We start from the raw sequence: 12480 nt of genomic DNA on the forward strand, positions 1-12480 counted from the left end.
TTTAATGAAATGAGACTATTGAGTAAAAAAATTATACATGTCAACTGTGGCTCAGGCAAAAATAAGACCCAGTATAGAAATACTGTAGCACTATATATGCCGTGATATTATCGTCAGTATCTACTTTGTCTGTAAAGTGCTTTGTCTTTTAATTGTGCTTAGTACAGCTTTTCTAATCAGACAGAGTAGGTATTAAATTGTCAAGTATCAACCAATTTAGAGTTGAAGAAGAAAAGTGTCCAAGTTAATCACATCAGTCCCATAAGTAAAAGGAAAGCTAAATAAAGAAGGACATAGTCTCATTTGTTGCAAACCTGGCTTTGTATTCATTTGTTTCCAGGGCTGCCTTAGAGAGGGAGGAGAATAAATATGATGCTTGGTCAGTTTCAGGTTCATCCTTGCCCTGTGCTGGCAGCCCCATTATTTAATGCTCTTATGTTACTTTGCATTTGGGGTTGTTACTAAAACTCTTAACCCAGTAGTTGATTGGAGAGGTGATACCTTAATAAAGCGTTTTTAACACTCAGGGCCTATTCTGTTACTTTAATTAATTTGAAAAACTGCCTCCCCACCATATGGTGGAGCAGTTTTAGCCAGGAGCTGGGAATGAAGAAGGGAAAGAACTTTCAGAGACAGGAAGAAGGGTTTCTGAAATAAGAAAATGGGGAAAAGCACATGCTTGTAGCTTTAGGAGGGAAGGAGGTAGTTCAGGAGGGTAGGGGAGAAAGCTGGGATCCTGTTTTCTAAGGAAAATGTTTCTGTATTTTGTATGTGTTTTTTAGGCTTATTCCCCCTGGTACTGATGAGGCCTTCTTTCAGTTTGGAGGCATGTCACATGTATGTGTTGGCAAATGCAGCATTCTTTTCAGTTGGGAATTTGACACAAATAGCTGTTTCATAGAATCGTAAGTCTTTAAGCTCATGAAAGCTCTTGGGGATCACCTCATTGAAATTCCTTCTTTACACTCCACTGTAGAGATAGAATGTCCAAGGCTCATTCAAGTTAACTTAGCATCAGTTGCACAGTTCTTCTGTGAAACAGCCTTGGTTTTCTTATTCTTAGTTAGTGTACAGTTCACAGTCTTTCTATATAATTGTCCAAAGTAAAGTTCTTTAATTCATACTTTGTTATATGTCGTATTTATTCTTTTCTCTAATTTTAGCCTGAATATTTGCATTTGATTTTAAAAAGCTCTACATGTTCTTTTCCTATCTGGATTCCTTTTACTTCTTTTTTTGCAGGGTAATGAAAGCATTTGCACTAAAACCTAAGGTATGCTTTTCCTAATTTGAAGGTATTCATTTCATGTTAGATAGTCCTCAAATTTTATTCTGATTGTTAGGTACTCACTGTTGTAAGATAGGAAAATATAAAACCTCAAATGATATTTTGGATTAAAATGTGTTCTGTCTCCTTTTTAAAAATACACCATAAACATTATCAAAATATGAGATTGTCAGATAAGTGACTTTTCCTAATAGTTCTTCTGAAAAAGGATGAATGATAATTAGAAGGAAAGGTAACAAATCAGTGTCATAGCCAGCTCAAGAATTCTTTGATTATGTAAACTTTGAGTTTGTCTGAGCCTTCTTTCTTATTGCACTTCACTCTTTGAAAACACTTGATTGCTTGATGGCTTAAAATACAAGAGTCATTTTCAAACTGGTGTTGGCTCAATCTATTTTTTAGTAGAAAACTTATGAAGAACTGCAATATGTAAAGAAAGCTTACATTTGGAAAAATAAGATGGGCCTTTTCTCACTTTCATTTTTAAATCCAAGCAGCCCTTTGTATGTTCACCATATACTTCTTCATCATCTGAGGACTTAATGAATCCCAGTAACAAACCTTCAAATTTAGAGAATAATTATCTGTTCTTAGCATGTAGAAAAATTATATGTAGGCAGAGAAATGATAAAATAAATGCAAAATATTTAGCTCATGTTAAATATGTTAAAAACTAGAAATGTGTTTAACTTTCAACTGTCAGAACTGACAAATATATCTGGTACTCACATAGGCCCAAGCTGGCACTGCAGTCATCAGAGTTAAATAGTCTTGGGTTTCTGAAATGGTGAGAGAAAATTTTTATGTTGTAAATGTTATTCTGTGTTTTGCTGTGTTGATGGGCGCTCATCTAAAATAGCAAAGAAAATAGAGAAGTAATTCCTAACATTGCTCTTCGTGAGCATTCTTGGAATTTTCCTTGTAAAATTTAGAATACGGTTTTAAATTTATGGGATGAAATCAATAGCTAGTAGAGCAAGAAAAAGATAATAATTTTCTGCAGCCACATAGAAATATGAGTAAACAGTGCTTTATTGGGTTGAAGATGATTTGTTAGGGCCTCATCAACTGGTTCAAGTTGCTCAAAATTAAAAACAGACAATTCAGAAGGCTAAATTTACTCAGTAGTTTATTTCTAAATTATTACTATGCTGATTGTTACTACTACCACACTACTACTACTGTAGTAATATCTCAGGAATTCTGTCATCAGGATATCTTATTTTTTTTTTATTGATTCCTTTATAAGAGGAGATATGTGTTTTAGGGAAATTGGCCTCATATATGTTTTATGATGAATATTCTTACATGCTTAATGAACAATTGGTTTATACATAAGTAAATAACCAAAAATATCATTCAAGAAATAATAAGGAGTGGAGTGAAGGCAAAAGAGAACTGTTGAAAATGCTAATTAGATTTAGATGGAACAGTGAGAATAGAAGGGCTCCTGATACTTAATTTACACTTCCAGGTCGACCATAAAGCTTTGTCGTTTCCAAAATGGAAGGCCCCAAGACTGATAATTATAACCTTAAACTTTAAAAAGATGAAATAATGACATTTGTAAATATTCAGCTTTACTTCATTATTTTTACTTACATATCTTTGAACCACCATGAAAACTAGTTCTAAATACTGAAAATTTTTTTAAGCCTTGAAAAAAGAATATTATTCAAGAATTAGTAATTGAATATATATTGACTCTTCAGTATTCTTCTCCTGTATTCTCTGTGGATGACATAATCTAGGTTTCCTTATCATCTCTCCTCCTGGCTATGTCAACTATTTTAATTTTAGTTCAAAGTTAAATATGGTGGTAACTTTATTTATTTTCTATCATTCTATTTGGCAGATATTAGAAATTAGAAGATAAATATTAAACTATTATAACATCATATTAGGAAATCTTGCACACATTTAAAACCAAAGACCATGCATTTTTCGTGTTCCTTCTCATCCCTTCTTCTGTAGGCATAGTGAAGATTCCTTGAGAAATCAGTTAAAGATCTATTTAGGGATTGTTGGCTGCAGCTATTTTGCAAAATGGCTTCAGGTCACTGGAAGAAAGAAGTATTTTCTTCCCTTCAGAGTCAAGGACCAAGTTACAGATGGCTGATAAAACCCATGATATGTTTTACCAGTATTTGGTAGTGGACTGAGTCTTTACAAATCGTTCCCTTAATTGCTCATAAATAGCTTTCTTCCCTCCTAAAAACTCTAGATATTTTTAAGCATTGCCATCTTTAGTAATTTCCAGTGTAGTGATGATTATGGTTCCATGAACTTTGGCTTTTTGTACCTGATATTTAACACTCCCAAAGGCCAAGCCTTGGCCCTACTCCATGACAGAACATTGTTTGCTTATGGTCACATTTACTCCGGAAACATGGCAACTGATTTTTTTCCCTCTTAACATTAAAATTGTCACTCAAAGAATTGGAAAATCACTTGGGAATTTAAAGGAATGAGTTATTGGATCGTTCAGAAAATAGTAACATCTTACCTGTTTCTCTGACATCCAAAGATAATTTTCTTTTATTCAGCCAGTTACTTGTAGATTAGTAGGTCACATGATTTTTAGGTGCTTCAAATGTGAAAAGTGATGGTGGTGTCTTCCTAACTGATCTTGTTATTATAATAGAGGTCATGGATTGACCTCACAACTTGACATTGCCTTTTTTTGCTTATCAGATCTCATATGAGTTTTCCTAATTCAATTCTATGTGAAAATAGCAAATCTCTCCAAGATTTGATCCACTCTGTCAATTTTTCTAAGAAATACTTCAATATGCTCTAAATCTACAGTTACAGTAAGTGGCATTGGCTAGTGATTTGATTTGAGAATTGAGACCATGGTCTGGATTTACTCTTTATGCATTAACACGGGTCAAATGGACAGGGACTGCATTTTAAGTCAGTAATGGAAGGCTGAAGGCTGTTTTAAACCAATCATATCAGTTTTACCCATGACTGATTGATCCCTGGAGGCAGAGCCCTGTAAGCATTTCTCTTACATGAATGGACTCTATAGAGCCTGGAGTTTCATTCATAAAATGGAGACTGAAAGGAAAAACATACAGACGCACACACACACATACACACCCTGACTCTCTGGAATGTCCATTTATACAGAGCTGAAGGGTGTAGTGTTCCATCAGCTGCTGCTTTTGCCAGTTGACTGGAAGTAATGATTAATGCTCATTGGTCCTGCCTGCATGTAACCTGACACTATTTATGGCCGTGCAGTGTTCATAATGTATAGTGAACGGAGAAGACAACATTCTCAAATCAGAAACATAAACAGGAACTTGTGGGTCTGAATTCCATTCAAATATGTCATTTCAGCCACACAGTGTTTGTCTGACTTGGATTTTACAGGCAGGAAAGGGGGAAGGGAGGGATGGTTGGCTTGTGAGTTGTACTAGCATGAAAAAACGGAATTAGAATGGGGAGGGGAGTGTACTTTTTTAGGGTGGGATTTTTAGTTTCTTTTTAAAGAAAATGACCATGACGCTTAGGCCCAGAAATGCTTATTCCAAGTGGGTGAAATGAATATACAACTGTGTTCACGTGTGCGACTTAAGATTTGCAATTAAATGAGACAGTTTAAGGATGTACATTTGAATCACTCCCTGTGTGTGTTTCATAAGTGAATAAGAGAGGGCAGATAAATATTTTTTTACGAGTGTATATATCTGAGTATATATTTTTAGGTTTGGAATATTGTTATAGAATTTTTTATACTCTATCCTTTAGTGACTTACCTAGAGAAAAAGGAGACTTTATATTTCATAAAATATTTTTACCTAACGTGTATAACTTAGTGGAAATCTTTTCAAGGAACTTTTGTCAAATTAAATGGCTCATTATTGTTGTTATCCTGTATGTGCATTTTCTATTGAATTGCTTCTAATACAGTCTTGAAAATTTTACAGACAGCTATTCAAAGGCACATGTGAAAAACATAGCCAGGCAAAGCTAAAAGAATGACATGTACGTGTCATTGTGATGGATTTACTGTTCTCTGAAGTTTAGAAAAGTATCCGTAAATGTTCCTTTCTGCTAACCCTTCCACTCAGTGTGGGTGCTCACAGTTCACTGTTTTCATTCACTTGTTTTTATTATTCTTAGTGTTAGAAAATAAAACCACCCACTTCGTATGACACTGGGAACATTATACTGAACCCTGGACCTGTTAGCTGTTTACTGCTGGTGTCATTCTGAGCGGGTGTTCCCTCTTTTGTCCGCAGCTGCGTCATTCATAGGAAGGGACAGATGATCCCCATACCTCTTGCGTTTTTGTGCTGCGGTCCATGGGGCCGCAAAGAGTTGGACACGAGTGAGCGACTGAACTGAACTGACTGAAGGATTCAATATAACTGTGCTTGTAAAATGCTCAAGTACTAAGGGTCCAGGCAATTATAGAAAGGATTTCTGCTGGTATGATTTTTATCTTTTCAAGATTTCCTCAAAGATTGTTGCTAGTTCTTGAATGAAATGCCACCGTGATATCTAACATTTACAGATACACTTTGGTGCTAAAGGATAAGACAGAATAGAGATGTTCTTACATTAAAACAATCATGTTGTGTATGGCCAATAAGATCCTGTAGTATTAGGATGTTTCTAGTGTAGTGAGACAATCCTATTCAACTTATTACTAGGACTACCCGTGTTCAAAGCAAGTAGATGAAATCATCTGAATCCTGTGGTGATCCAAGGAGAAATGAAAGTGAGAGGACAATTCATGGTGTATTTTTTCAGATCACATGGATTCCAGAAAGGGAACAATTCAGTAGTGAAACTCATCGTAAAAAATTCCCCCACCTCAGAAATTGTTTCGTGGCTTGTTTGGGCAACTAATGGTATCTTTTCTTTTAAACTTCTACTAGTTGTCAGAAGTTTAAGACTAATATTAAAAAATACTCAAGGTTAAAATTGTGCTTATTTTATGTAACTGTATTTCCTATCATTTCAGCTTTATTTTCAACTCTGACAACGAAACCTCCACAGGCTTGTAAAACTTGTAAAACAGTGAGCCAGTCCTGTTTGAATGTGGTTGTTATTTGTGTAGGATATTGTCCTCACCCTAAAAACAGATGCTTCCAAGAGAAGTTTGTGGTAAAAGTCTATGCTGTTATTTTAGGTTATGTTGTTCAGTCACTCAACCATGTCTTACTCTTTGCGACCCCATGGACTGCAGCACGCCAGGCTTCCCTGTCCTTTAGTTCTTTTAGATTATGTAGCCTTTAAGTTTTAAAAGCATCTGACTGCAGATCACTGTTTTATGCTTTTTTTTTCTTTTGTAAAGCTTTGCAAACACTATTCTGGGCATACAAAGACTGACATATTTCTCTTTCTGTCCTCAAAAATGTAATCTATGTCATCAGGAGATTCAGTACATCTGACCTGTGACAAAAAAAATATCTCTGCAGATTTTACATTATTTATTTTTACAGTTTACTAAAAATCCTAATGACAAATTTCCCATCTAAGTGTGAATGAAGTAAAACTCCAGCTTTTCTGCCTTCTTCACATGAGTTTCAATGACTACGTTGTTACATTCACATAGAGATTTTGTGAGTGACAACAGACACCTCTTATAAAACTTGACTTTTTTGCCGTCACACTTGACTTCGCTACACTTTAATTTAAACATACTAATACTGGGCCTTATTTTTAGAACTAATTATTTTCAGGTTTGTTACATAATAGAAAGATAGCATGGGTGTAAAAAAAAATTCTCACATTAGCATCTTTTTCAGGGAACTTGATAAAATATGTTTTCTTGATCAGCTACAAAAATCTATTCATGTGGCAAGTGGATATACAGAGTCAAAGGGTGATACATTAGTATGTATGTGAATAGCTTTGCTTTTAAATACATCCTTATGAAGTTTATGTTATTTATGTACCCTGGAAAACCTTTGGATTTTAAATGTTAAACTGTGAGTTTGCCAGGAAATGAGTAGAAACAAAAAAATTAAATTTAAGACAGACAAAACTTAGGCAAAATCTGTCATAATACTCATGGTTCTTGAATGAAGGTGATGTCACTAGTTCTTGGTACAGCTCAATATTTTTTTGGTAAATGTTCTTGCAAAACTTATTTAAACTGCTATGTTTACATTGAAATGTGCACACACACAAACATATTTCTCACCAAGTACCTGTTAATTTCTGATGTATGTCAACACATTCATTTTGGCCCTGGGCTTTTAAATGTGCTAAATTTTCCACCGTCATCATTATACATTAAACAAATTTAGGTGGACTTGATTTTCTCACATCACCTCCTCAAGGAGTGAGTTAGTTAAGTGTATAATTAATCCATCCCTGCATTGCACACTGATATGAAAGTAAAAATCACATTAAAATACAACATCCAATGTTTTACTATTTTACTGGGATTTCTCATTTACTCTTAGAGATTTGAATGCTTAATTAAGTTATCACACCGGTTATTTTTTTTAGGAATTTAACTACAAGCATCAAATGAAGGTGAGGTGCTTTCTCCTCTTAATTAGAATTTGCAATCTGGAGTGTTTTCAGGTTTGTACACTATTTTATAACACAGTTTCAAGACATTATAGGGATGTCTCATACAAATGTGGCAGATAGTTCCTCTCTGATCTGGCCTGTTCAGCTCCTGGAAACTTTAGGCAAACCATGCCCTGAAGAGTAACCTTCATTCTGTGCAGGGTAGCGCTTAGGCAAACCAGAAAAGTGCCTGGCAAATGCACAGCTGCCTTTGTGGGCAGATCTTTGGTAGAGCTTCCCAAATCAGTATTAGATTTCCCAATACAGCTGTTTAGTGCGGGTCAAGAAACAGAAACTGAGTTTTTAGTTTCATACCTTCATATCTTTATTTAAAGGAAATTTTAACAGTATTACTAAAGGTGAAGATTAATCAGGTCAGATGGTTTAGGGTGTTGGTTTACTCTTAACTTCCCCCACAGTGATTAGGGCATTAAAATAACAACAGTGTTCTGCTGCTTTGCGTTTTTGCAGCATATTAGATCAGCTTTCATCACCATGAACTCATCTGTGACAAATTATAAGCCGTTTAGTTTGTGCAAGCTGATTTGGCTGTGTCTTTATGTCATGCTCTTTGATCCATAAATTTCAAAATTAAAAAAAATCCTTTATCCTAAATTTAATATACATGATTCAATTTACAGACTGAATTTACAATTTTTTAAACAAAAGTCCAAATATAGCAACAAATATTGGGGGATAATACACAAAAAGGAAGCTCAAAATAAGTACCTCCAAATATTTTGAAAATATAATGGAGCATCTCACTTAAACCTTACACATCATAAATTTATAATGAATTTAAGATCAATATTTTAAATATCACAGGTTAATATATTTATGAAGAATATTACTGAGTAAGCATTGAATAAGCAATGTCAGCCATCTCAGCAAATACCTTATATAAGAATAAAAAATTAAGATACAAAAATAATTTTGATACATAATTACTTTTTGTTGTAAGTACTGTGGTTCACACACTTTAAATACTTGTGAGACTCACTTAAAAATAGATTCTGTTAATAATTAGTAGCTTGTATTGAATTCTTAGTGTTCTCAGAAACTGGGCATAATGTTATCCATGGCTTGTTCCATATGGTCTTATCTTTGAAGGAAATCACTGTGATTCCCATTTTACAGATGTGGAGGTTGAGAGAGATGTTAAATAACTAACAAAATGTTTTGCTCCCACAAAATATCAGAACTGAGATTTCAAAACTAGGTCTCTTAGATGACAAGGTATATGTTTGTAATCACTGCCATGCTAATGATCCTAAGATTATAATTATGGATGCATATTAAGACAGTGTAAATATTCAGTCGTCTTAACATTTGTGCCTAGGCTAAACTGCAGCTTATGATTGTCACTGAATTATAGAAGTTTTATTTCATGAATAAACATAAATGAATATGTATGAAATGCCTCCATTCCCAGCTACAAAACATTTGCCTTTGAAGTCACCACTTGGCTAGTTTGGATCTGAGTTGAGCATTTAGCAAAAGTTAAAATGTAATGCCAAACTTCATTGGTTGGATTTTTTATTAGATAAGGTAGAAATGAAAGCAGCAGGCAATTTAATTAGCAGTAATTTTTCTGGGCAAGTCATTACTTTGATGAACTTCAGAGCAATGTTTATGGCTCCTAATTAACCATGTTAGTCATTTGATTGAATAATCACTTTGGAAATGTTTCTACAATTTGATTAGAGTCTGACCCACTCTGATGGTCATAAATTAACTGATATCACTTTAGGATAACATGACTTTAGTTACTTTAGGGAAATAAACTCCTCTTAACCATATTTTTTTTAGGCTTCTCTTTTCTGTATAAAGGATGCTGAGTTTAAAGACAGACTGAATTTAGACAATGCAGCCGAGTGTCTCAATTTCAAGAGCTAGATGTTAATTTTATTTACTCTGAGGTGTAATAAATAGTATAAGAACTGGCATAAACACAAATATATTCTCATGTATGCTTTTTTTTTTTTTTCTAAATTGCTGTTTGGTCCTTTTTTTTTTAGAACTTAGATCACAAGTTGAGCCTTTGGAAGTGTAATGGAAGCCTGGCATCAGGTGTATTTTATGTCATTAATTTATGGTGAATTTTAAATTAGCATACTTTGAACATCATAGATTAATAAGTAGAATTTTTGAAGAAAAAACAATAAATCGTCCAGTTCAGTAAATACCTGAGTGTTAGTGAAATGACCCATCGAAGCCTATCTTTGATGTCCAATGTCTAGTTTTCCAGAATTACGCTTGTTTTGTGTGATGTTGGAGTACTTTTACAAACTGGCCCTTCAACTCTCTCAGAAATGCTTGAACTTCTCTTGTCCCCCTCCGGGGAGAAGGACTACATTTAGTCCCACTTATATATAATAGAGTTTAACCTGTACGTTTTCTAGCTGCCTCCAGAGCCAGCCAGCTGTTTTTACAGCCACGCTGCAGCTGAGCAGCAGTCAGTAAAAGTATTTTGTGGCGGGGTGTCAACATCAGTTCAACAAAATGCTTGCCTCTGAGCAGCTGCTCAGCTGATGGCAGAGTCATTAACACAGTCCCTTCCAGGCCCAGCTGCATGAAGGACCTTATGCCTTGGCAATAAATCAAAATAACATTAAACATTAATTTGAAGTACCATTGGTTAAAAAGTTGGGATAAAATGGATTGCTAATTATTGGGTGACCCAGAAGATCAGCTCCATTGCAACCCTATTATAAGCACTGATATCAGAAAACAAGCTTTAACCCTGCCTTTTATAGGGTTGGAACTATAAACTGCGTAATACTTTAGAGAAGGCACAGCACAATAAAATGTTTGAAAATGAGTTTGACACTATTTTCAGCTTGTAAACTATTGATTGCTAGATGCTTTTCAGTGTTATTGCTGTTAAGGATCGCCATTAAGATATTTTTGACTAGGATTTTATAATGTATGTTTTTTTTTCTGTGAAATGATATCTCATATTTTGGTTGACATTGATCACCAGGCAAATTTTTAGAAAATCAGATAGACTTTAAAAATGGGGGGAAAAAATAAATAAATAAAAATGGAACATTCCGGACCTAAAAAGGATGACATCTGGGCTAAATAATGGTCATTATCTATTATAGCATGAAGTTTATAGACTGATAGTTAAAAAGAGAGAAGAGTCTTTAGATTCCAATTCACTTAAATGCTATTACTTGTTCAGAACTTATATCATTACTACAAGGGGTGGAAAGGAGGTTGGATTCTTATATTAAATAGCAACCTTGTCATATGTATTTTAAAGATCTGTTTTTGTATGTGCTTAGTTGCTCTGTCATGTCCCACTCTTTGTGACCCCATGGACTGTAGCCTGCCAGGCTCCTCCGTCCATGGGGATTCTCCAGGTAAGAATCCTGGAGTGGGTTGCCATGCCCTCCTCCAGGGGATCTTCCCAACCCAGGGACAGAACTCAGGTCTCCCACATTGCAGGCAGAGCCCCCAGGGAAGGCCCCCCCCTTTTTTTGTATATGCTTATTTTTGTAGATATTACTTTAAAATCTTTAGTAATACATACAGAATATAGAGTCAACTTAATCATGTTTATGTATCTATGGAAACTATACATGTTATATTCAGATTTGGACCCAGGTTTTAGGTACCTACAACTTATAAAATGTGGAACCTGAAAGAAAAAGTAAATGAAATGACATATACAAAATTAGGCTTAAGGTCTCAGCAGCACTTTTGCAAGTGGAGGGTCTTGAGGTTGAAACTTCAGTCTTCACTGTGAATTGACCTCTGGTTAGGCAAGTGAACTTCCAAATTGAGAGTCAAAGAACAGCAGACTCAGATAACATGTGACCCAGTCCTCTATTTTATATAAACTTAGAAAAGGGCTTATCTAAAGTCATATAGCTTTATTAGTAGTAAATGAAGGACCTGAATTTTTATCTTTTGTCTCTTAAATCTGTATTTCTTTCCTTTTCCCCATATCTAAGCTGCCCATCACTTCATGGGAAATAGATGGGGAAACAGTGGAAACAGTGTCAGACTTTATTTTTCTGGGCTCCAAAATTACTGCAAATGGTGATTGCAGCCATGAAATTAAAAGATGCTTACTCCTTGGAAGGAAAGTTATGACCAACCTAGACAGCATATTGAAAAGCAGAGATGTTAATTTGCCAACAAAGGTCTGTCTAGTCAAGGCTATGGTTTACCAGTAGTCATGTGTGGATGTGAGAGTTGGACTGTGAAGAAAGCTGAGTGCCAAAGAATTGATGCTTTTGAACTGTGGTGTTGGAGAAGACTCTTGAGAGTCCCTTGGACTGCAAGGAGATCCAACCAGTCCATCCTAAAGGAGATCAGTCATGGGTGTTCATTGGAAGGTTGATGCTGAAGCTGAAACTCCAATACTTTGGCCACCTCATGCGAAGAGTTGACTCATTGGAAAAGACCCTGATGCTGGGAGGGATTGGGGGCAGGAGGAGAAGGGAACGACAGAAAATGAGATGGCTGGATGGTGTCACCGACTCGATGGACATGAGTTTGAGTAAACTCCAAGAGTTGGTGATGGGCAGGGAGGCCTGGTGTGCTGTGATTCATGGGGTCACAAAGAGTCGGACATGACTGAGTGACTGAACTGAACTGAACTGAAGCTGCTAAACACATTAGATACACAGCCATCA

General features: G+C 35.3%; 1 protein-coding gene across 11 annotated transcripts in view; it reads left to right on the top strand.

Moving 5' to 3' along the window:
* The window catches only part of ETV1 (ETS variant transcription factor 1), a 95826-nt gene that overhangs the window by 63787 nt on the left and 19559 nt on the right, over positions 1-12480 (top strand). The gene's annotated exons all lie outside the window — the stretch shown is intronic.

This window comes from Odocoileus virginianus, chromosome 1 (genome assembly GCF_023699985.2).
Source record: "Odocoileus virginianus isolate 20LAN1187 ecotype Illinois chromosome 1, Ovbor_1.2, whole genome shotgun sequence".
Classification (NCBI taxonomy): Eukaryota; Metazoa; Chordata; class Mammalia; order Artiodactyla; family Cervidae; genus Odocoileus; species Odocoileus virginianus.